Below are 24,158 nucleotides of genomic sequence, written 5' to 3' on the forward strand. Positions count from 1 at the left end.
ATGGTTTGAGTCTTACAATGTTTATTAATCCAAATGTCAGGTTTTGGCCAGGACTGTTCTGGTTTTTGGTCACTAGATGTCCCCATTGCACCTTTTTTGAACCTTTTGTTTTTTCCTTGCTCTAATATTGTTTGCACCTGTATGTCGTTCCCTTGTTAGTATTTAAACCCTGTGTGTTCCTCAGTTCTTTGCTCAGTGTTTGTATGTTAGCACCCAGCCCCAGCCCTGCTGTTAACTTTTTCTCTTGTTGGAGTTTCCAGAGGTTCTCTGGTATTGTTCTTGTTTATTTTGGATTAGTCTTTTGAGGTTTGTTTTTTCCCTTGCTGTTCTTACCACTTTGTGGATTTTCTTTGTATTTTGGAAGATATCTATTTTTGTCTCTTGGCTTTTGTTTTGGACGTTGTGGATTTTTATTTTTGCCGGAAGATCTTTCCTTTGATTAAACCACCGTCTCTAGTACTGCTGTGTCTGCCTCATCTTCTGGGTTCTGCCGATTTATTAGTGACTTTCTCACACCGGGTCCTGACACCAAAGGGGTAGACAAGAGAATGATCGTGGACAGGTAAAATGTCAAAGCAGATCAGAGTCCAGGAGGTACAAAGTGGCAGACAAGCCCATGGTCAAGGCAGGCAGAATGGTCAGGCAGGTGCGTACAAAGTCCAGAAACAGGCAAGGGGCAAAACCGGGAGGACTAGAAAAAGGAGAATGCAAAAAGATGGCGAACGGGATAAATGCTGATTGACTTGGAAACATACAAGATGAACTGGCACAGAGAGACAGGAAACACAGGGATAAATACACTGGGGAAAATAAGCGACACCTGGAGGGGGTGGAGACAATAACAGGAATAGGTGAAACAGATCAGGGAGTGACAAGATCAGTTTTACCTCATTTCTATCAGCATGTTAAATGTGCAACCAGAGGGAAAATAACTCTGGACCACCTGTACTCCACACACAGAGATGCATACCAAGCTCTCCCTCACCCTCCATTTGGCAAATCTAATTCCATCCTCCTGATTCCTGCTTACAAGCAGAAATTAAAGCAGGAAGCACCAGTGACTAGATCAATAAAAAAGTGGTCAAATGAAGCAGATGCTAAGCTACAGGACTGTTTTGCTAACACATACTGGAATATGTTCTGAGATTCCTCCAATGGCATTGAAGAGTACACCCCATCTGTCATTGGCTTCATCAATAAGTGCATCGACGATATCGCCCCAACAGTGACTGTACGTACATACCTCAACCAGAAGCCACGGATTACAGGCAGCATCCGCACTGAGCTAAAGGCTAGAGCTGTCACTTTCAAGGAATGGGACTCTAACCTGGAAGCTTATGAGAAATCCCACTATGCCCTCAGACGAAACATCAAGCAGGCAAAGCGTCAATACAGGACTAAGATCGAGTCCTGCTACACCGGCTCTGACGCTCATCGGATGTGGCAGGGCCTGCAAACCATTACAGACTACAAAGGGAAGCACAGCCGAGAGTTGTCCAGTGACATGAGCCTACCGGAGGAGCTAAACTACTTCTATGCTCGCTTCGAGGCAAATAACACTGAGGCATGCATGAGAGCACCAGTTGTACCGGAAGACAGTGTGATCTCGCTCTCCGCAGCCGATGTGAGTAAGACCTTTAGACAGGTCAACATTCACAAGGCCACAGGGCCAGATGGATTGCAAGGACGTGTACTGCAAGCATGCGCTGACCAACTGGCAAGTGTCTTCACTGACATTTTCAACCTCTCCCTGTCCGAGTCTGTAATATCAACATGTTTTAAGCAGACCACCATAGTGCCCGTTCCCAAGAACACTAAGGTAACCTGCCTAAATGACTACCAACCCGTAGCACTCACGTCTGTAGCCTGCTTTGAAAGGCTGGTCAATGCTCACATCAACACCATCTTCCCAGAAACCCTAGACCCACTACAATTTGCTTACCGGCCCAACAGATCCACAGATGACGCAATCCACAGATTGCACCCCACACTGCCCATTCTCATTTGGACAAAAGGAACACCTACGTGAGAATGCTATTCATTGACTACAGATCAGCTTCAACACCATAGTGCCTTCAAAGCTCATCAATAAGCTAAGGACCCTGGGAATAAACACCTCCCTCTGCAACTGGATCCTGGACTTCCTGATGGGCCGCCCCCAGGTAGAAAGGGTAGGTAACAACACATCCGACACGCTTATCCTCAACACAGGGGCCCCTCAGGGGTGCGTTCTCAGCCCCCTCCTGTACTCCCTGTTCACTCATGACTGCACGGCCCGGCACGACTCAAACACCATCATTACATTTGCCGATGACACAACAGTGGTAGGCCTGATCACCGACAACAACAGGGAGTGGAGGAGGTCAGATACTTGGCCGTGTGGTGCCAGGACAACAACCTCTCCCTCAACGTGATCAAGACAAAGGAGATGATTGTGGACTACAGGAAAAAGAGGACCGAGCACGCCCCCATTCTCATCGGTACTGCAGTGGAGCAGGTTGAGAGCTTCAAGTGTCCTTGGTGTCCACATTACCAACAAACTTACATGGTCCAAGCACACCATGACAGTCGTGAAGAGGGCATGAAAAAACCTATTCCCCCTCAGGAGATTGAAAAGATTTGGCATGGGTCCTCAGATCATCAAAGGGTTCCACAGCTGCACCATCAAGAGCATCCTGACTGGTTGCATCACTGCCTGGTATGGTAACTGCTCGGCCTCCGACCGCAAGGCACTACAGAGGGTAGTGTGACCGGCCCAGTACATCCCTTGGGCCAAGCTTCCTGCCATCCAGGACCTCTATACCAGGCAGTATCAGAGGAAGGCCCTAGAAATTGTGAAAGACTCCAGCCACCCTAGTCATAGACTGTTCTCTCTGCTACCACACGGCAAGTGGTATCGGAACGCCAAATCTAGGTCCAAGAGGCTTCTAAACAGCTTCTACCCCCAAGCCATAAGATTCCTGAACATCTAGTCAAATGTCTACCCAGACTATTTGCATTGCCCCCCCCCCTCCCCTCTCCACACCACTGCCACTCTCTGTTGTCATCTATGCACAGTCACTTTAATTAACTCTACCTACATTTACATATTACCTCAACTAACACGTGCCCCCACACATTGACTCTGTATCGGCACCCCCCTGTATATATTGTTATTTTTTACTGTTGCTCTTAAATTACTTGTTACTTTTATCTCTTTTTCTTATCCGTATTTTTTTTAACTGCACTGTTGGTTAGGGGCTCATAAGTAAGCATTTCACTGTAAAGTCTACACCTGTTGTATTCGGCGCATGTGACTAATAAAATGTGATTTGATTTGATAAGAGACAGAGACATATAGAGACCCGTGTGATGGTGATCAGGCCAAATGAGACAGAGACACACAGAGACCAGTGTGATGATGATTAGGCCAAATGAGACAGAGACATATAGAGACCCGTGTGATGGTGATGAGACAGAGACATATAGAGACCCGTGTGATGGTGATGAGACAGAGACATACAGAGACCCGTGTGATGGTGATGAGACAGAGACATATAGAGACCCGTGTGATGGTGATCAGGCCAAATGAGACAGAGACATATAGAGACCCTTGTGATGGTGATCAGGCAAAATGAGACAGAGACATATAGTGACCCGTGTGATGGTGATCAGGCCAAATGAGACAGAGACATATAGAGACCCGTGTGATGGTGATCAGGCCAAATGAGACAGAGACATATAGAGACCCGTGTGATGGTGATCAGGCCAAATGAGACAGAGACATATAGAGACCCGTGTGATGGTGATCAGGCCAAAGGAGACAGCGACATATAGAGACCCGTGTGATGGTGATCAGGCCAAATGAGACAGAGACATATAGAGACCCGTGTGATGGTGATCAGGCCAAATGAGACAGAGACATATAGAGACCCGTGTGATGGTGATCAGGCCAAATGAGACAGAGACATATAGAGACCCGTGTGATGGTGATCAGGCCAAATGAGACAGAGACATATAGAGACCCGTGTGATGGTGATCAGGCCAAATGAGACAGAGACATATAGAGACCCGTGTGATGGTGATCAGGCCAAATGAGACAGAGACATATAGTGACCCGTGTGATGGTGATCAGGCCAAATGAGACAGAGACATATAGAGACCCGTGTGATGGTGATCAGGCCAAATGAGACAGAGACATATAGAGACCCGTGTGATGGTGATGAGACAGAGACATATAGAGACCCGTGTGATGGTGATGAGACAGAGACATATAGAGACCCGTGTGATGGTGATGAGACAGAGACATATAGAGACCCGTGTGATGGTGATCAGGCCAAATGAGACAGAGACATATAGAGACCCGTGTGATGGTGATGAGACAGAGACATATAGAGACCCGTGTGATGGTGATGAGACAGAGACATATAGAGACCCGTGTGATGGTGATGAGACAGAGACATATAGAGACCCGTGTGATGGTGATGAGACAGAGACATATAGAGACCCGTGTGATGGTGATCAGGCCAAATGAGACAGAGACATATAGAGACCCGTGTGATGGTGATCAGGCCAAATGAGACAGAGACATATAGAGACCCGTGTGATGGTGATCAGGCCAAATGAGACAGAGACATATAGAGACCCGTGTGATGGTGATCAGGCCAAATGAGACAGAGACATATAGAGACCCGTGTGATGGTGATCAGGCCAAATGAGACAGAGACATATAGAGACCCGTGTGATGGTGATCAGGCCAAATGAGACAGAGAGTACTGGTGCTACAGCATCACTGCTTCAGATCAAGGAAGTGATTGCTAATCGTGGAACAAAGTGGAGTAAAGAGATTAATAAATGTCAAGAGTCTGTTTTTAATTCATCTGATTTGCATTTCTACCATAATTGGTGCAGAGGATGTTCACTAGTTTCATTTTTTTCTGATCTCTTTGCATGATAGTCTTTACAAAAGCAAAGCTATCAAAAACCTGTAGAAAGTGAATGGACATTACAGCTTAATGTACAATTACCTCAAGGAGGTCATCAAATCATGAGTGACAAACCAAACCAGACATACATAATAAATGTGTTGTCTCTCTGTCTTTCGTTTTGTATGGCTTTCCCCCCTTCTGCATTATGCTTGCGTCTGCAGCCTGGGGAAATCTCCATGGATCCCAGGAGCATGTACAAGCAATTAGAACAATAGCATCTTTACACCCCTGCAACCAATAAACAAGCTAATGTCACCAGCACTAGGCGCTACAGCTAAGACACTTAGCATCTGGGGCAATACTCTTAGTCTGGTCCCAAATGGCACCCTATTCCCTATATAGTGCACTACTTTGACCAGGGCCCATAGGGCTCCCATAGGGCTCTGGTCAGAAGCACTATATAGGAAATAGGGTGCCATTTGGGAAGCACTCTTGGTTGGATTAGACAGAGGCTCTGTGCGTTTAATACCCCGCCATAAAGAAGGTAAAAGAAATGCAACATGCACTTTATTAAAAGGACTCTAAGGAAATAATATCACACATATAACCACAGAGACAACACATCGCACTTAGAACGTACATTTAGAAAGCTTCCCTGTTTAATTTGAAGCGTATATTAATATCGCTGCCGACGCTAATATTGCTTGTGTCTTGGGGGGTTTTGAGCTCTTATTGTGAATTGATATTCCACTGAACCTCTTGGCTGATAAAAATGTGGAACACAAAGTTGAAGATTTTTGAGTTGGTGATATCCATTTTCATCACTCACGGTATGACCTTACCAATACACAAATTCAAAACAATGATATTCCATTCACTACTCCAATATTCTAGACATCCCTAAGACCATGGGTGGCTATGTCTGGTGGCATGGGGGGGGGGGGGGGGGGGTTACTGTAAAGGGGTTATGGTGAGTATCAGTGGCCGGGTCTAAGGCCATGTCTCGAGGCCGTGACCGAGGACTTGGCCTGGGCTGTGGCTGGATAATGTGGACAGGGGCTTAGCCGGTCGCAGCGGCAGGGGTTTGGTGGTGCTGACTGGGTGGAAGACAGGGGATCTCCAGGCCTAACTTCCAGGGCTAACCTCCAGAGGGGGAGAGGGGGAGAGAACCGAGGGAGCAATGGGAAGCCGCTCAGCCACAGGTGCAGCCTGGTCCTGGGCACTTCCCCAAACTGTACCACACCAGAGGCTCACACAAGGAAGTATTTTCCATGAGTTGGCACTTTCTCTCTCTTCAAACCTTACCATGGCTTTACCAGAGAGATGAACAAGAGGAAGAAAGAGAGGGAGAGAGAGGAGCCCTAGAAACACTGGAGCCAAAATGTGTGGGACCATGTCTCAGGTTCCTGCCTGACTGCTTGGCTTGGCCCCTCGCCCCAAAGGTTTAACAGACCTGCCCTGAAAGAGTGCCAATCCCTCCAGCGTCCAGTCCGCAGCTTTATCTTACTAGCTCTGGAAGATCTTGGCTTTGTCTTTACCCTTCCCTTTTTCTCTCTCTTCATTAGATTCCGTTTGATTCTGTGTTTTATGAGAAGGTTCTCTACCCCAGGTAAATTATCCATGCAGCTGAGATAAACAGCACTGAACCAACCAATACTCAGCACCGAAGCCTACATGAAACTGGGCACATGGAGAGAAGGAGGGGAGAGAGAGAGAGTTGGAGAGGGAACAAAAGAGGAGAGAGATATGTGTCAGAAGTGAGTGGGTGCTGGACATTGTGAAAGAGGAGGATAAGAGGGAGGTTGGTCAGCTGCTGTGTCCGAGACAGAGGAGTGTTTGATGGTCTGACTGTGTGCCCATCCCTGGGTCTGGCTCTGGTCATGGATGAGGTCCAACTGAAGGCCACCCTCCACCACCACCTATACCCAGCAGCATAGCTCCAGTCTGGGCCCACGGGTGGAAGACAGCCCTATGCAGAGCACCAAGGACAGCAGGCAGATTGGTTACATAACCCAGTGCGTAAGCTAGGGGGAGACCTGGCCAAATACTGCTCAAAGAGCCCCTCCAGGAATGGGCAGAATGTGACGGAGAGAGAAACAGTGTAACAGTGTAAAGAACGAGAACACTTCTTCATCAGAAGTGTTCTAAGATAAAACATCTTCTGTCTGTGTGCTTTCATCAATCACCATCTGAACTTGTAATACTGCAGATAAATCACTCCATTAGATTCCAAATATGTATGTGTCAGGACCCGGTGAGAGAAGATCACTAATAAATCGGCAGAACCCAGAAGATGAGGCAGACACAGCAGTACTAGAGACGGTGGTTTAATCAAAGGAAAGATCTTCCGGCAAAAATAAAAATCCACAACGCCCAAAACAAAAGCCAAGAGACAAAAATAGATATGTTCCAAAATACAAAGAAAATCCACAAAGTGGTAAGAACAGCAAGGGAAAAACAAACCTCAAAAGACTAATCCAAAATAAACAAGAACAATACCAGAGAACCTCTGGAATCTCCAACAAGAGAAAAAGTTAACAGCAGGGCTGGGGCTGGGTGCTAACGTACAAACACTGAGCAATGAACTGAGGAACACACAGGGTTTAAATACTAACAAGGAACACACAGGTGCAAACAATAATAGAGCAAGGAAAAAACAAAAGGTACAAAAAAAGGTGCAATGGGGACATCTAGTGACAAAAACCAGAACAGTCCTGAACAAAACCTGACAGACTCCCCCTCCTAGGAACGGCTCCTGACGTTCCTACCAGCCTTCTCAGGGTGGAGGGCCCTGAACTGACGAATGAGGTCAGGGTCCAGTATGTCCTTGGCAGGAACCCAGGAGCGCTCCTCGGGACCGTAGCCTTCCCAGTCCACCAGATACTGCCAGGACCGCTGCACGCGGCGGGAATCCAGTATCCGGTGGACGGTATAAGCCGACTGGCCTCCGATGACACGGGGCGGAGGGGGAGGTCTGCCTGCCGGGATAAGGGGAGAAAAAACAACAGGTTTTAATAAAGAAATGTGAAATGTTGGATTGATCTTAAGGGATCTGGGTAAGTGCAGATGAAAAGTAACGGGATTGACTCTCCTGGCAATCTTAAAGGGACCGATGAATCTCTGGGACAGCTTGCGAGACTCCACCCGTAGCGGTAAGTTCTTTGTTGAGAGCCATACTCTCTGGCCGGGGTATAGGGTAGGACCGGGACGGCGACGTCTGTTGGCTTGTCGCTGGTACTGCTGTGAGGAACGCAGAAGATTAAGACGGACCTTCTTCCACGTAAGCCGACAGCGTCTGATGAACCTCGAGGCTGAAGGCACTCTGACTTCTGCCTCCTGGTCCGGGAACAATAGAGGAGCATAGCCAAACTGACACTCGTGCTGGGATATACCAGTGGAGGAGGAGCACAAGGTGTTGTGCGCGTACTCGGCCCAAACAATAAAGGATGACCATGTGGACGGGTTGTTGGAAACCATACATCTGAGGGTGGTTTCCAGCTCCTGATTCATCCTCTCGGTTTGGCCGTTGGACTCCGGATGGTACCCTGAAGATAAACTGGCCGTGGCCCCTATGAGTTGGCAGAATGCCTTCCAAAACCTTGAGGCGAACTGGGGACCTCTGTCGGAAACCATATCTTGTGGAATGCCAAAGACTCGGAACACATGGTTAATCACCAACTCAGCTGTTTCCTTGGCAGAAGGTAATTTGGTCAAGGGAACAAACCTGGCCGCCTTAGAAAACCTGTCGATGATGACTAGGATAGTAGTATTACCATGGGACGGAGGAAGGCCAGTAATAAAGTCCAACGAGATATGGGACCAGGGTCGGTGGGGAATAGATAAGGGGTGAAGGAGTCCTTGAGGGCGGAGGTGAGAAGATTTGCCCTGGCAGCACACGGAACAGGCCTTGACGAAAGTGGCAACGTCTTCTTTTATGGTGGGCCACCAGAACTTACGCTGAATGAACTCCAAGGTGCGACCTACGCCCGGGTGACAGGTGAGGCGAGAGGAGTACCCCCACAGAAGGACTTGGGATCTTGCTGCCTTGGGAACAAACAACCGATTGGCAGGACCTCCTCCAGGACCCGGTTCGATGGCTTGAGCTTGTCTCACGGTATCCTCAACTTGCCACGAGATCGGAGCCACGATCTTAGCGGCAGGAAGGACAGTCATGTCAGTATCTTCTCGAATGGCAGGAGAGTAGATTCGTGACAAGGCGTCCGGTTTGAGATTCTTCGACCCGGGTCTATAGGTGAGGATAACCTGGAATCGGCTGAAGAAAAGAGACCATCGAGCTTGTCTGGAGTTCAACCGCTTCGCCTGCTGGATATACTCCAGATTTTTGTTGTCCGTAAGCACTTGAAATGGTTGAGAAGCCCCCTCGAGCCAGTGTCTCCATTCCTTCAATGCCATCTTAACCGCTAGGAGTTCACGATCCCCCACATCGTAATTCCTCTCTGTTACGCACGCCTCTGAGAAGAGGGAACGCAACTCCCTGCTACAATTCAACTCTCTGAAGTGCAAGAGGTATGGACTGTAGGTGCGAGTAAGGATGACACAAAAGCAGAATTTACCGTTTACTAGAATTTATTTTCTTACACGGTAATATGGGGAAAAGGGGCTGGACGGAACCAAAGCAAAGAAAGTAAATATCAAAGTTCCCCCTCTCCTTTCTAACCTGCCTACCCACTTAACTTACCTAACTTAACACCGCCTGGTGCCCTAACCAAAATACAGGGGGTGGTCCGCCCAGGTCTTACCTAGTGTGCCTAGACAGTAAATATACTACGGGTATATGTATGCCCGCGGGCCTCTTGCCTAAGCACTCCCAAAGTGCCTTCTCCTTCCCCCCTGGGAACAAATGAAACAGAGTAATTATTAATGATTTCACAAACACTCACAAACACAGGACATAGAAAAACTGCTACCAACAACAACAGTACATACCACACTTTCTGATACACAACCCACACTATATCACAATCTAATTTTTCTCTCTCAATCTCCAAATCTCTACTCCAAATCTCATCTCCTCTCTCTCCTCTCTCAATCTTTTCTCTCTTGGGCAGAACACTGGCTTTTATCTTCAGGTGGCAATGGTGATTAGAGTCAGCTGCTTCTTGACGAGGGGGCGGGGTCAGCTCCAATCACCAATTAGCCTGGGGTTGACCAATCAGCTGGTTGGGGAGTATTTCAGGAAGCCATCTCCTGAAACACACACACTAAAATACAAAACAGAACACAGAAACTGGGGAACGTAACACTCTCGGCCGGGGTAAGCCGGTGAGAGAAGAAGGCGCAAGGATGAAGCCTCTTGTCTTCACCCCTCTGAGACAGGACAGCTCCAACACCAACCTCTGATGCGTCTACCTCCACCACAAAAGGTTCATTCGCCGTCGGTAGTGTCAGGATGGGAGCAGAGAGGATGCGCTGCTTGAGTCCTTGGAAGGCCGTCTCAGCTTCTCTTCCCCACAGAAACCTTGTGTTGCCACCCTTGGTTACAGCTGAGAGAGGGGCTGCCACCGAGCGGAAGTTCTTGATGAACTTGCGGTAAAAATTGGTTAATCCCAGGAAACGCTGAACTTCCTTAACGGACTTGGGGGTGGGCCAATCCGCTACCGCCCCTACCTTCTTGGGGTCCATCTGGATCCGACCGGGTTCCACTACAAATCCCAGGAATTGTACTCGAGAGGAATGGAATTCACACTTTTCCCGGCTTAACGTACAAATGGCTGTCTAGGAGGCGTTTGAGCACTTGTCTGACATGCTTAGTGTGTTCTTGAAGGGAGCTCGAAAAGATGAGGATGTCATCCAGGTAAACAAACACAAAAATGTTAAGCATATCCCTAAGCACATCGTTTATGAGCGCTTGGAACACAGCCGGGGCGTTGGTCAGGCCGAAGGGCATCACCAAGTATTCGTCGTGACCAGTAGGCGTGTTGAAAGCGGTCTTCCACTCGTCACCGGGTTTGATCCGCACAAGATGGTATGCGTTCCGTAGGTCAAGCTTAGTGAAGACCACTGCTTCCTGGAGCAGCTCAAAGGCTGTGGCCATAAGGGGTAGCGGGTAGCGGTTACGGACGGTTATGGCATTAAGTCCCCGGTAGTCGATGCAAGGACGTAATCCACCGTCTTTTTTGGCCACAAAGAAAAACCCTGCTCCTGCCGGCGAGGTGGATGGACGCATGAGGCCTGCTGCCAGAGCGTCCTTGATGTAGGTATCCATAGCAGCTCGTTCGGGAGGAGATAGTGAAAAGATCCGACCCCTGGGGGGTCAGGTGCCCGGAAACAGGTCGATGGGGCAATTGTAAGGTCTATGGGGTGGTAGTTTGGTGGCCCTCTGTTTGCTAAATACCGGTTTGAGGTCATGGTAACACTCGGGAACTCGGGACAGGTCGATGGATTCTAGAGACTCGGGAGGAGAACTCGGGGAACTTGGGAAGATACAAGTGGCTTGGCACGTAGGACCCCACTGCTTGATAGTGCCCACAGACCAGTCGATGTGAGGGTTATGGCTGTGAAGCCAGGGGTATCCAAGGACGAGAGGGAACTCGGAACACGAGGTCAGATGAAAGTTCATCACTTCCTGGTGTTGGGAAACTGAAAGTCGCAAGGGGGTAGTGACACGAGTGACAAGTCCAGATCCCAAAGGGCTTCCATCCAACGTAGTAACCCTTATGGGATCACTTAGAGGTTCAGAGGGAACGCCATTCTCCTTCGCCCAGACACCATCCATGAAGTTACCTGTGGCTCCAGAGTCTACCAAGGCTTGAAGGGGAAGCTCGTGGTTGTCCCAGGAAAGGGTAACTGGAATGAGCAGGCGGGAGTTGGATGGATGGGAGGAGGTTATGTTTCCCGTTACAGTCCTCCCAGGCCTGCACGGGAGAGTGCGTTTTCCCTGGAGCCCGGGACACGTGGAGAGGAAATGGCCCGGTTTGCCGCAATATAGACAGCATCGCTCCCTCATCCGGCGGTCTCTCTCAGCCTGGGAGATGCGTCCAACCTGCATGGGTTCCGGTGGAGTCAGCGAGGATAAAAGTGGAGACTCGGAGCTGGAACCGATAGGAGCTAGGGTGAGAGATCTACGGTTGAGCTCTCTCTCTCTCAGACGCTGGTATATGCGTGAAGCCAACTTGATCAGGGACTCGAGGTTGTCCGGTGGTTCCCGAGTGGCCAGTTCATCTTGGATGGTGTCGGAAAGACCCTTCAAAAAGCACACTGTGAGCGCCTCGTCGTTCCAGCCACTCGCTGCTGCCACCGTGCGGAACTGGATGGCATAGTCCGTCACGCTGCGCCGACCTTGGCGGAGAGTTAGGAGCTGTTTGGCTGAGTCAGGACCGCTGGTGGGATCTTGAAACACTCGCTTGAATTCTTCAGCAAAGGTAGAGTAGCTGGCACAGCAGGGACTTTGGGCATCCCACATAGCAGTAGTCCAGGCTAGGGCTTTTTCCGACAGCAGGGTGATGATATATGCTATCTTGGACCGGTCGGTGGGAAACGACGAGGGTTGCAGCTCGAAGGAGAGAGAACATTGGGTGAAAAACCCCTTACAAACACTCAGATCACCTGAGAACCGTTGGGGAGGCGGCAGACGAGGTTCAGCCAGGGGGTTAACTGCCACGGGCACTTGAATCTGATGAACTGGAGCAGAAGCGGTTGCAGGGGAAAGTTGATCAGAAATCTGCTTTATGGAAGTCATCATCTCCGACAGAAGTTGAGAATGTCCAGCCAGTAAGACCTCTTGCTCAACCAGAGCATCTTCGTGACGTTGGACAGTCCCCTCGTGGTGGGACAGCATGGGAAAAAAATCCTGGGTACTGGCTGCCTCTGGGTTCATTATAATGGCTCAGTGTTTCTGTCAGGACCCGGTGAGAGAAGATCACTAATAAATCGGCAGAACCCAGAAGATGAGGCAGACACAGCAGTACTAGAGACGGTGGTTTAATCAAAGGAAAGATCTTCCGGCAAAAATAAAAATCCACAACGTCCAAAACAAAAGCCAAGAGACAAAAATAGATATCTTCCAAAATACAAAGAAAATCCACAAAGTGGTAAGAACAGCAAGGGAAAAACAAACCTCAAAAGACTAATCCAAAATAAACAAGAACAATACCAGAGAACCTCTGGAATCTCGAACAAGAGAAAAAGTTAACATTAGGGCTGGGGCTGGGTGCTAACGTACAAACACTGAGCAATGAACTGAGGAACACACAGGGTTTAAATACTAACAAGGAACACACAGGTGCAAACAATAATAGAGCAAGGAAAAAACAAAAGGTACAAAAAAAGGTGCAATGGGGACATCTAGTGACAAAAACCAGAACAGTCCTGAACAAAACCTGACATGTATGTTTGTATTTATTGTGTGTGTGTGTGTATGTTTGTATTTATTGTGAGTGTGTGTGTATGTTTGTATTTATTGTGTGTGTGTGTGTGTGTGTGTGTGTGTGTGTGTGTGTGTGTGTGTGTGTGTGTGTGTGTGTGTGTGTGTGTGTGTGTGTGTGTGTGTGTGTGTGTGTGTGTGTGTGTGTGTGTGTGTGTGTGTGTTCATAAGAGAGAGCGTGGTCTGCACATAGACCTTGAGTAGCTCCTTAGTCTATAGCAGTGTGGACTCACATCTGCAGTCCCACATGCTTTATTGGCATGACAGGACAATGAAGCTTCCAAAGCAGTTAAAACCTCTACAGAGTACCTAACCCGGATCCGGGAGCACCCCCCACCCCACCCACACTGATTAGCATCGCTAGCATAGCGTCACAATTAAATAGTAGCATCTAAATATCATTAAATCACAAGTCCAAGACACCCAATGAAAGACACAGATCTTGTGAATAAAACCACCATTTCAGATTTTTTAAATGTTTTACAGGGAAGACACAATATGTAAATCTATTAGCTAAACACGTTAGCAAAAGACACCATTTTCTTACTCCAACAGTTTCTTACTCCATCAGGTGCTATCACCAATTCGGCTAAACTAAGATATTGATAGCCACTAACCAACAAACAAATTCATAAGATGACAGTCTGATAACATATTTATGGTATAGCATAGTTTTTTTTTTTTAAATGTGCATTTTTCAGGTATAAATCACAGTTCTACATTGCAGCTGCAATCTGATATAGTGCTGATGCAGCTAGAACAATTACAGAGACCAACGTTATATAACTAATTACTTGTCTTAAAACATTTCAGAAAAAATACACAGCGTACAGACATTGAAAGCCCAACATCTGGTGAATCCAAACAATATTTCAGATTTTTTAAATGTTTTATAGCGAAAACAAAATGTAGCGCTAAATTAGCATAACCAGGCCAGCCAGAACCAGCTGGACGCGCCCGACCAGTTCACATGCACGACAGATATATGAAATAACATCGTAAATTGGGTCTTACTATTGCTGATCTTTCATCAGAATGTTGATCAAGGTGTCCTTAGTCCTGATGAGTCGTTTAATCCATTCACAATGGCAACTTCCCCTCTTCATTTAGCCTGGGTACTGGTCGACTGGCACGGTCCCTGTCCAAAGTTAAAAAACTCAAAGAACGGAACACGGCAAAACTCCCGAAAAAATTCTAATAATCTGATTAAACTATATTGAAAAAACATACATTACGGTGATATGGTCACATGTATCAAACAAACTTCGAGACGGAGATAGTTTTCATCCGTAACGTCAGCATAACAAAAGACAATGGCACCTCTACAACGCGCATTTCAGAAAACCGGAAGTTGTCGGTCACGCTAAAGAAATAGGTCTTATTTCACGTCAGTACAAGATAAACAAAAAATTTCTCCTCTGACAACTTCCTGACACCCAGAGGAAGAAGAATGAAGTGTGTTTTGGGTCATAGGTGGCATGACCATATATAGGCAGAGCGTTGAAGCGAGCATACACATCTTGCAATCTTCTTCTGGCTCAGGGAAAGTGCTGTGAAATGACCTGTGTTTCACTCAGAGACAAAATTGGAACGGTTTTAGAAACCATAGCTTGTTTTCTATCCAATGGTATATGGTTATATGCATATAGTAACAGCAATAATTGAATAAGAGGCAGTTTAATCTGTAGAGGCAATTATGCTAATGCGAAACAGCACCCCCTGTATTCTCAAGAAGTTATCCTCTACAGAGTACCTAACCCGGATCCGGGAGCACCCCCCACACCCCCCACACTGATTAGCATCGCTAGCATAGCGTCACAATTAAATAGTAGCATCTAAATATCATTAAATCACAAGTCCAAGACACCCAATGAAAGACACAGATCTTGTGAATAAAACCACCATTTCAGATTTTTTAAATGTTTTACAGGGAAGACACAATATGTAAATCTATTAGCTAAACACGTTAGCAAAATGACACCATTTTCTTACTCCAACAGTTTCTTACTCCATCAGGTGCTATCACCAATTCGGCTAAACTAAGATATTGATAGCCACTAACCAACAAAAAAATTCTTAAGATGACAGTCTGATAACATATTTATGGTATAGCATAGTTTTTTTTTTTTAAATGTGCATTTTTCAGGTATAAATCACAGTTCTACATTGCAGCTGCAATCTGATATAGTGCTGATGCAGCTAGAACAATTACAGAGACCAACGTTATATAACTAATTACTTGTCTTAAAACATTTCAGAAAAAATACACAGCGTACAGACATTGAAAGCCCAACATCTGGTGAATCCAAACAATATTTCAGATTTTTTAAATGTTTTATAGCGAAAACAAAATGTATCGCTAATTAGCATAACCAGGCCAGCCAGAACCGGCTGGACGCGCCCGACCAGTTCACATGCACGACAGATATATGAAATAACATCGTAAATTGGGTCTTACTATTGCTGGTCTTTCATCAGAATGTTGATCAAGGTGTCCTTAGTCCTGATGAGTCGTTCAATCCATTCACAATGGCAACCTCCCCTCTTCATTTAGCCTGGGTACTGGTTGACTGGCACGGTCAATTCCCAAAGTTAAAAAACTCAAAGAACGGAACACGGCAAAACTCCCGAAAAAATTCTAATAATCTGATTAAACTATATTGAAAAAACATACATAACGGTGATATGGTCACATGTAGCAAACAAACTTCGACACGGAGATAGTTTTCATCCGTAACGTCAGCATAACAAAAGACAATGCCACCTCTGAAAACGCGCATCTCAGAAACCGGAAGTTGTCAGTCACGCTAAAGAAATAAGTCTTATTTCACGTCAGTACAAGATAAACAAAAAATTTCTCCTCTGACGTCTTCCAGACACCCAGAGGAAGAAGAAGGAAATGTCATTCGGGTCATAGGTGGCGTGACCATATATAGGCAGAGCTTTGAAGCGAGCATACACATCTTGCAATCTTTTTCAGGCTCAGGGAAAGTGCTGTGAAATGACCTGTGTTTGACTCAGAGACTCAATTGGAACGGTTTTAGAAACCATAGCTTGTTTTCTATCCAATGCTATATGGTTATATGCATATAGTAACAGCAATAATTGAATAAGAGGCAGTTTAGTCTGTAGAGGCAATTATGCTAATGCGAAACAGCACCCCCTGTATTCTCAAGAAGTTAATATATATAGTATAATTATTTATTTATTTTAATTCGGTTTGGGAACCACTGCTGTACTTGACCTGTAGTTGACACTGTAATTGGTCTGTATTTTACCTTTGACCTTGACCTTTGTGCTACAGTATAGGCAAATGGTCTTCTGTGCAGTAAAGATGTGCAGTAAAGATCTCATCTTGATTACAATATTATATGCATGTTTTCCCTGTGATATTCAGAGGCTGAGGGACAGTGATCTGAAGTTTGCCTAAAAATTAGCAAAATATGTCATAAATGTAGTAAAATGTCATCATTTGATTGAATGACGACTTTGGTACAGTAATCAAACATTTGGCTTTAAATTTGGAACAGCTTAGTCTATCAACTCAGGGGGGGAAAAAGCATATGAAAGAGGTCATTCTCAGCTACTGGAAAATACATTTTGGGAGGTTAAGATCTGTAATCTTGATGTGCTTACTGTAGTCATACGGGTCAAATTGACCAGTAACTTAAGCGGGGCGGAGCAGGGAACCCAAGTGCAGACACAGACGAGGAGACAGGGGTAAGGTAACTAAGGTATTTATTGAACAGAGGGTGGAAGCTGGGGTGCAGGCCAGGGGAGGCTCGGGCGGGTAGCAGGAAACCAGGGACTGAAGCTGGGGCAAGGGAAGCGAGGGCAGGGTAAGCAGGTCCGGAGTGAAATCCAAGGAAGCCGTAGAGTGGGGGTCCAGGGCAGGGAAGCATGACTGAGGGACTGAGGACAGGGACCAGAGAGGACGGAACTGTAGCGGAGAGAAAAGCAGCGTCAGGCTAAGGAAAACAGGCACAACAGTATAGCAAGATCTATGCAGGAACAAATGGCTTGAACCGTAGACTAACTGAGCAGAGATTACGATCTGGCAGGATGGAAGTGGCAGGGCTGAGTATTTCTAGAGGTCTCGATTATGGAACAGGTTGCATCTGGTGGGGGTCTGCTCTGCCTCCAGCACACCTGTCTCCACTCACACAATCATATGCACCCACACAGAGAGAGAGAGGAAGAGAGCACTGGAGGAGTGGAGGCAGGATAGGGAGACAGGATGAGAAGTAGAGGGCGTGGCAGCGGCAGATGTAACAGTAGCATAACTCATGTAGCATTTTCGAACACAAGGGAAGGGTTAAATCCCTGCCCTGTATTCCTACAGTTCCACCAACATGTTCTCTCCACTTATCCAATCACATTATCTCTCCATCTCTCCCTCTCTCATCCTCTGTCTAACTCTGAGAGGGCGAGAATTGAGAGTGAGAGTTCCCGCAGGACTCTGGAGGTGTGGGGTGAGACAGAGAGTAGCTTGTCAGCGAATGATCCAGGTCTTGGACACTCCAACTGCTTCGGAGAGGAACTCTCCTGCACGGAGCACGGAACCCCAAAACGCTGCTCTCTACTTCCTGGCCAGGACCATAGTTGGGAAACAAGTAACTGGATATCCTTACTGCTTCCAGGAGAGAGGAGAGTGCAGAACAACTCTCCTTAACTTCAAATAATAAAAAGAGGAGAGGAGGAGAGGAGAGGAGAGGACAGGCGGATCATAAAGAAGTGTGTGGGGAATTGCCCGGGCTGTTTGCTAAGAGGCCCGGTGCTGTCCAAGAAGAACTGCTCCCCTCTTGCAGGCTGAGGCTGAGGCCTGGTCTGCCAGGAAAAATATTGGTTCTGAATGAGGGGGATGCAGTACTAGCAGGTCTCTAGATAGTACTCTCTCCGCCATATTGGATTATCTCATATGTTGCGTACAATATTGATATGCAGCTGGCTTTTACGTTTACCTGAGGTACTGTTTCCAGATTCTACACTTAACCCATGCTAGCCTCTACACATGTTTTATAGATTATTATATCAGATTAACAGTCAACTAAATCACTTCGCATGATCCTTGATTTGAAACAGGAGAAACTCCCATACACTACACATACCATATAATGCATCACCAATCTGTTTGTTTCAGTAATGATATACTCTCCATGTTCAGCATGCCAGATTACAACATTTTGACAGTAGCTTCCATCCTTGTATTACAAACAAGCAAACAGAAACAAGACAGTCTCATCAGACTATCTGCAACAGATGGGCCTGTTTAGTCACTCCAAGGCCCTGCAGATCTCTTTTCAGTGAGCACTTTGACACAGCAGCATAATACCAGGATCAACACAAGCCTTGCAGGCACACAAGTGGAGGAAGAGGAAACAGAGCTAGAGAGAGCTGGGGAGAGGCAGCAGGAACGGAGCGTTGGCAGAGTGCTGCAATGTTTTCACAGCACATTACGTTTGAGTACACATCAAACACGCCACGCGCCGCTCTTTGATTGTCTCTGGCGGGACCTGTTTCTGACAGGTGTTAGACAAGGTCCCTTGGTAATGGAGCTAGAACCTAGCTAGCTAGCTACGACGACGCTGGAAATACACACTGGTAATGACACATCACATAGTTTCCAGAGGCGGAGATGACAGGGACCTCCGACGAGCGTGTTTGTGTTGAGTTTAAGTTGCAGGAGGCAATGCCAATGATATGCCAGTTATATCATAATCCCGTAATTGCAGCAATATCACGGTGTCAAGTGTTTAACGAGCGCACTTGAGTAGGGTCCCTCAAGTGGCTGTCTCAGCTTGCACAGGCTTGAATGGAACAACCGTGGAACTTTACTGCCACTCAGTACTGTTCGAAAACCTAAATAAAGGTCATATTGTGTTATCATCAATCCCTCCTTATGATAGGACTTTTGAATGAATGAATAGATGCATGAATTAATAATTATTGTCCTTCAAGATGAAAGCATATTGCCTTACTTCATCATTTGCCCACCAACCGTTTTAAACTCCTACACTACACTAAGCCTGTTCACAATCCACTGCAGATACTGTCCAGAGCTAACCTCATGAAGTACTCTTTGAGTCTATTTTTAGCCATACAGTACATCTAATGGGAAGGATTTCCAATCAATGTGATGACCTCTTTCATCACAAGCCTTTCCAAGCCTTCATCAGCAGTGACCACATAGTGGTGGTAACCCAGGCAGCAGCTATCTTTTAATTAACAAATATAACCTCACTCTGGTGGCCACATGTCTATCGTCTCCAGAGGACCCATTCCCCCCCATCTCCAACCTCAGTGTGCAGTGCAGTCATTGGGGAGTCAGTGGGGAGGGGGAGTAGTACCATGTGGAGACTACTTTAATCGCATCGCCCCTTCCGCTAGAATAACTCAGAGTACTTTCCTGGCAAAGGCGTCCAAGGCTCAGGGGTTACTGCATGGTCGATCCTCCTGCGCGGTCCTTTCCATTCTGATTCAATCAATCTTTATTCCATCCACCGCCAAAATCAATTGTGCTCCGCCAGAGGGGCTGGGCAGGGATGCTTGGTTAAGCCACGGGGAGGAACCGAGTCAGCCAGGGTCCTTCACTCAGGCTGGCCAGTTGAAGCCAACTCCCAATACTCTCAAATGACTTCCTTACTATGGCTCCTGACCCTCCTCTTATAGACCATTGATCTGGAAGGGATGCAGAGCTGAAAACATATTTGACTTATCATGATACTCCTCCATATTTCTCCCATTTTGTATTTACCTATCCATTCCTTTCAGACCAGTGGCTGTAAAGTGAAGGAGAGGTGGAAAGGAAAGGAGGCTACAGGCTGGATGCTCACAGAACGAGGAGAGGGGTCAGAGTGCTGCTAATATGGAGACAGTGAGTAAATGATCTGGTTGGCAAGCCCATTCATCAAGTTAATTCCCTCCCCCTCCCCCATCCATCCCTCAGTTGATTGGCTAATAAACGCCAGGGGAGTAGCTCAGTGGTACACCCATTGTTAAGGTCGTCTGATTTGTTGTGTGATTAGGCCAAGAAATCGGTTTTATCTTTTTTTAATTCTGATGGTCCTATTTCAGTCTGATTTATTGAGCTGTATTGTAGATTGTATTGTAGTGTAATGCATTTTGTATTGTAGTGTAATGCATATTGTATTGTAGATTGTATTGTAGTGTATTGCATATTGTATTGTAGTGTATTGGATATTGTATTGTAGATTGTATTGTAGTGTATTGCATATTGTATTGTAGTGTATTGGATATTGTATTGTAGATTGTATTGTAGTGTATTGGATATTGTATTGTAGATTGTATTGTAGTGTATTGGATATTGCATTGTAGATTGTATTGTAGTGTATTGCATATTGTATTGTAGATTGTATTGTAGTGTATTGCATATTGTATTGTAGTGTATTGGATATTGTATTGTAGATTGTATTGTAGTGTATTGCATATTGTATTGTAGATTGTATTGTAGTGTATTGGATATTGTATTGTAGATTGTATTGTAGTGTATTGCATATTGTATTGTAGATTGTATTGTAGTGTATTGCATATTGTAGATTGTATTGTAGTGTAATGCATATTGTATTGTAGATTGTATTGTAGTGTAATGCATATTGTATTGTAGATTGTATTGTAGTGTAATGCATATTGTATTGTAGATTGTATTGTAGTGTATTGCATATTGTATTGTAGATTGTATTGTAGTGTATTGGATATTGTATTGTAGATTGTATTGTAGTGTAATGCATATTGTATTGTAGATTGTATTGTAGTGTATTGCATGTTGTATTGTAGATTGTGTTAAGTATTATATTTTCCTTTTCTTTACTAGTCTGATATTCAACAGTAAATGTGCCGTTCCAAACTCCATGGAACCCTGCTCCACACACTTCCGACAGTATAGAATAAAAAAAACATTGTCATTCAGCCCCAGTCTCAGGGCTCATACATAATACCTATACATCTTCTGGGATTGAAAGCCGACAAACCTGAGGTTCAACCCCATTCCTCAGAAGCTCCACTCCTCCCTCACCTTGCACTTTCCACCCAGGCTAGATGTGGACACATTGGGCCACTTCAGTTCACCTCACGGCCGGCAGCTGGCAGCTGAACAAATATGAGGCCTGTTTAATGAGCTCTTTAAGAGAGCTGGAAGTGGCTGGTCTCCATGTTCTAACGCCCAGGAGTTATGGGACAACATGAGCCTCTCAGGACCTCCTGCCCAGCCTGTCTGGGCTCCACCTCTGGGTCTTTGGATGTTCAGAGGAATGGTGAATGAATGGATCATGATACTGTACCGGTCTGTGGTAATGTATGTTGTTTATAGTGTGTTGAGCTAGGTGACTGGGAATGAGTAACATACCTTGAACTTTTACATCTCTCTGTCTGTCCTCTGCTTGTCCAGCAGTCTGTCCAAAATCTGTCTTACCTACTACCTCTCTTTACATCTCTTTCCAAATGTCTCTCTCCATCTCTCTCAACCAGGCAGAGGAGTCTCTTCCAGGCAGGCTAATGACTGCCCCCAGTCCCTCGGTTGAGCTGATTTTCCAGCAGCTAGCAAGCCATCCCCCAGAGGGCAGATAGAGGAGGCTGACTGGCCTTAGCCCTGGCCCTGCTCCAACACAAACACAGAGCCTTGAATCCTCATCACCCAGCTTCACACAGCCTCAGCCAGAACACTGCCTCTATTGTGAGAGAAGGGAGGATGAGGGGAAGAGAGGATGAGGGGATGAGAGTAGGATACTTGATTAGGATACCTTAATGAGACTACCCTGTCACATTGCATGGGCCCCAGTCCAAGCACTACTATACTGACACTGCTCTTTAGTAACAATGAGAAGGAAAGGGACCATATGTTTAGAAGCCGCTGAACTTCTTTATATGCCATATCTCTCTTCAGTTCTCTAAATGTGCTGAACTAGCCTCGGGATTATTTGTCTATCAGATATAAACAACTTGTTAGGGAGTAATTTATTAAACATATGAGTGATGTAGTCGCAATGGGTATTATAAAAAGTAACTCAATCTAATGGAAAATGTTTAATTTGTGTAGATATTTCTCAAGTACGGTATGTCATTTATGTCAATAGAAGACACTCAAGGCACTCATTATGACACATTCATTGAACCACATTTTCGAACAGAGGCCTAAAATGTAAACAGACAAGGCACCAGTATACAATCTGGAATTCCAACCACTTGAAATATAATAATAGGCCCACACGTTCAAGCAATTACACAAATATTTCAAGTGTGGAATTGTAGACGGATAATTTGGCCCCATTGATTTCCCCTTCCTGAGTCTAAATGCAGAATGCCTCCCTCCAGTGAACAGTCACAGTGTGTGAGGGTGTGTGCGCGTGTGCGTGTGTGTGTGTCAGTGAGTAGGTTGGGTAGGACTGTACAGGTTCACTGACAACTGGAAATGTTTGTGGCTAAAGGTGTGGCTGCAGTGGATGGTAACTCTTCTAGGTGGTCGCCGTGCTAATGAAACTTTCAATATAACCTGAAGCCAATGATCAATCTGTCAAGATAGACTTCCTGTTGTATTTTATACCAAGACAGACAGAGAAAAAAAACAAAATTAGTCTATCGGCCTCTATATATGTTAAATGTAATTATAAATTAAGTTACATAAAATATAATTTCACCGTTGAGAGCAGTTAGCGTGGATGGATGGTTACATCTCCTCTCGACTGTAACGACGGCACCGAACGTCAGCGATTGTTTCTGGCATTGGAGGGAGCGGGTTCAGTTCCAAACAAACCACGAGATTCAAGACAACCAGAGTTAAATGAAAAGGGGTACCCAGGGTAATTACTCATTTGTAACCCAAAGCCTCCCTCTCACCTTGGGTGTATTGGTACAGTGTGATGTGGTGTTCTGTGGACTGTATGGCCGGGACCCAGCGTGGTGGGGTGTTCTGTGGACTGTATGGCCGGGACCCAGCGTGGTGGGGTGTTCTGTGGACTGTATGGCCGGGCTCCAGCGTGTTGGGGTGTTCTGTGGACCGTATGGCCGGGCCCCAGCGTGGTGGGGTGTTCTGTCGACTGTATGGCCGGGCCCCAGCAAGGTGGGGTGTTCTGTGGACTGTATGGCCGGGCCCCAGTATGGTGTTCTGTGGACTGTTTGGCCGGGCCCCAGCGTGGTGGGGTGTTCTGTCGACTGTATGGCCGGGCCCCAGTATGATGTTCTGTGGACTGTTTGGCCGGGCCCCAGCGTGGTGGGGTGTTCTGTGGACTGTTTGGCCGGGCCCCAGCGTGGTGGGGTGTTCTGTGGACTATATGGCCGGACCCCAGCGTGGTGGGGTGTTCTGTGGACTGTATGGCCGGACCCCAGTGTGGTGGGGTGTTCTGTGGACTGTATGGCCGGGACCCAGTATGGTGTTCTGTGGACTGTATTGCTGGGCCCCAGCATGGTGTTGTGTTCTGTGGACTGTATGGCCGGGACCCAGTATGGTGTTCTGTGGACTGTATTGCTGGGCCCCAGCATGGTGTTGTGTTCTGTGGACTGTATGGCCGGGCCCCAGCGTGGTGGGGTGTTCTGTGGACTGTATGGCTGGGCCCCACACTACACCCTCCCTGACTTGGCTCCAGGGATTGACTGCTTGATTTTAAGGGTGAGCCCTTCCTTGTTCCTCTCTCTTGTTGCTCCCCTCGACCCTCCTCCCCTCTTCTGGTTCTCCCCTCCACCCTTCTCCCCTCTCTTGGGCTGGGTATGTGAGCAGTGCCAAGCCACTGTCGACAGAGGAGCTTCTCTCTGAATGTAGCTACTGTCTGTCTATATCTCCCTCAGGACTCTCTGTCTCTCTGAATGTAGCTACTGTGTCTATATCTCCCTCAGGACTCTGTCTCTCTGAATGTAGCTAC

The 24,158-nt window shown here is 46.4% G+C and overlaps 1 pseudogene; it reads right to left on the bottom strand.

The window, feature by feature from the left end:
* Positions 1 to 5,884: 5,884 nt before the first annotated feature.
* Positions 5,885 to 23,781, bottom strand: LOC129834926 (uncharacterized; annotated as a pseudogene).
* Between the last annotated feature and the right edge of the window lie 377 nt (positions 23,782 to 24,158).

The sequence above is a fragment of the Salvelinus fontinalis genome, chromosome 35, assembly GCF_029448725.1.
Source record: "Salvelinus fontinalis isolate EN_2023a chromosome 35, ASM2944872v1, whole genome shotgun sequence".
Lineage (NCBI taxonomy): Eukaryota > Metazoa > Chordata > Actinopteri > Salmoniformes > Salmonidae > Salvelinus > Salvelinus fontinalis.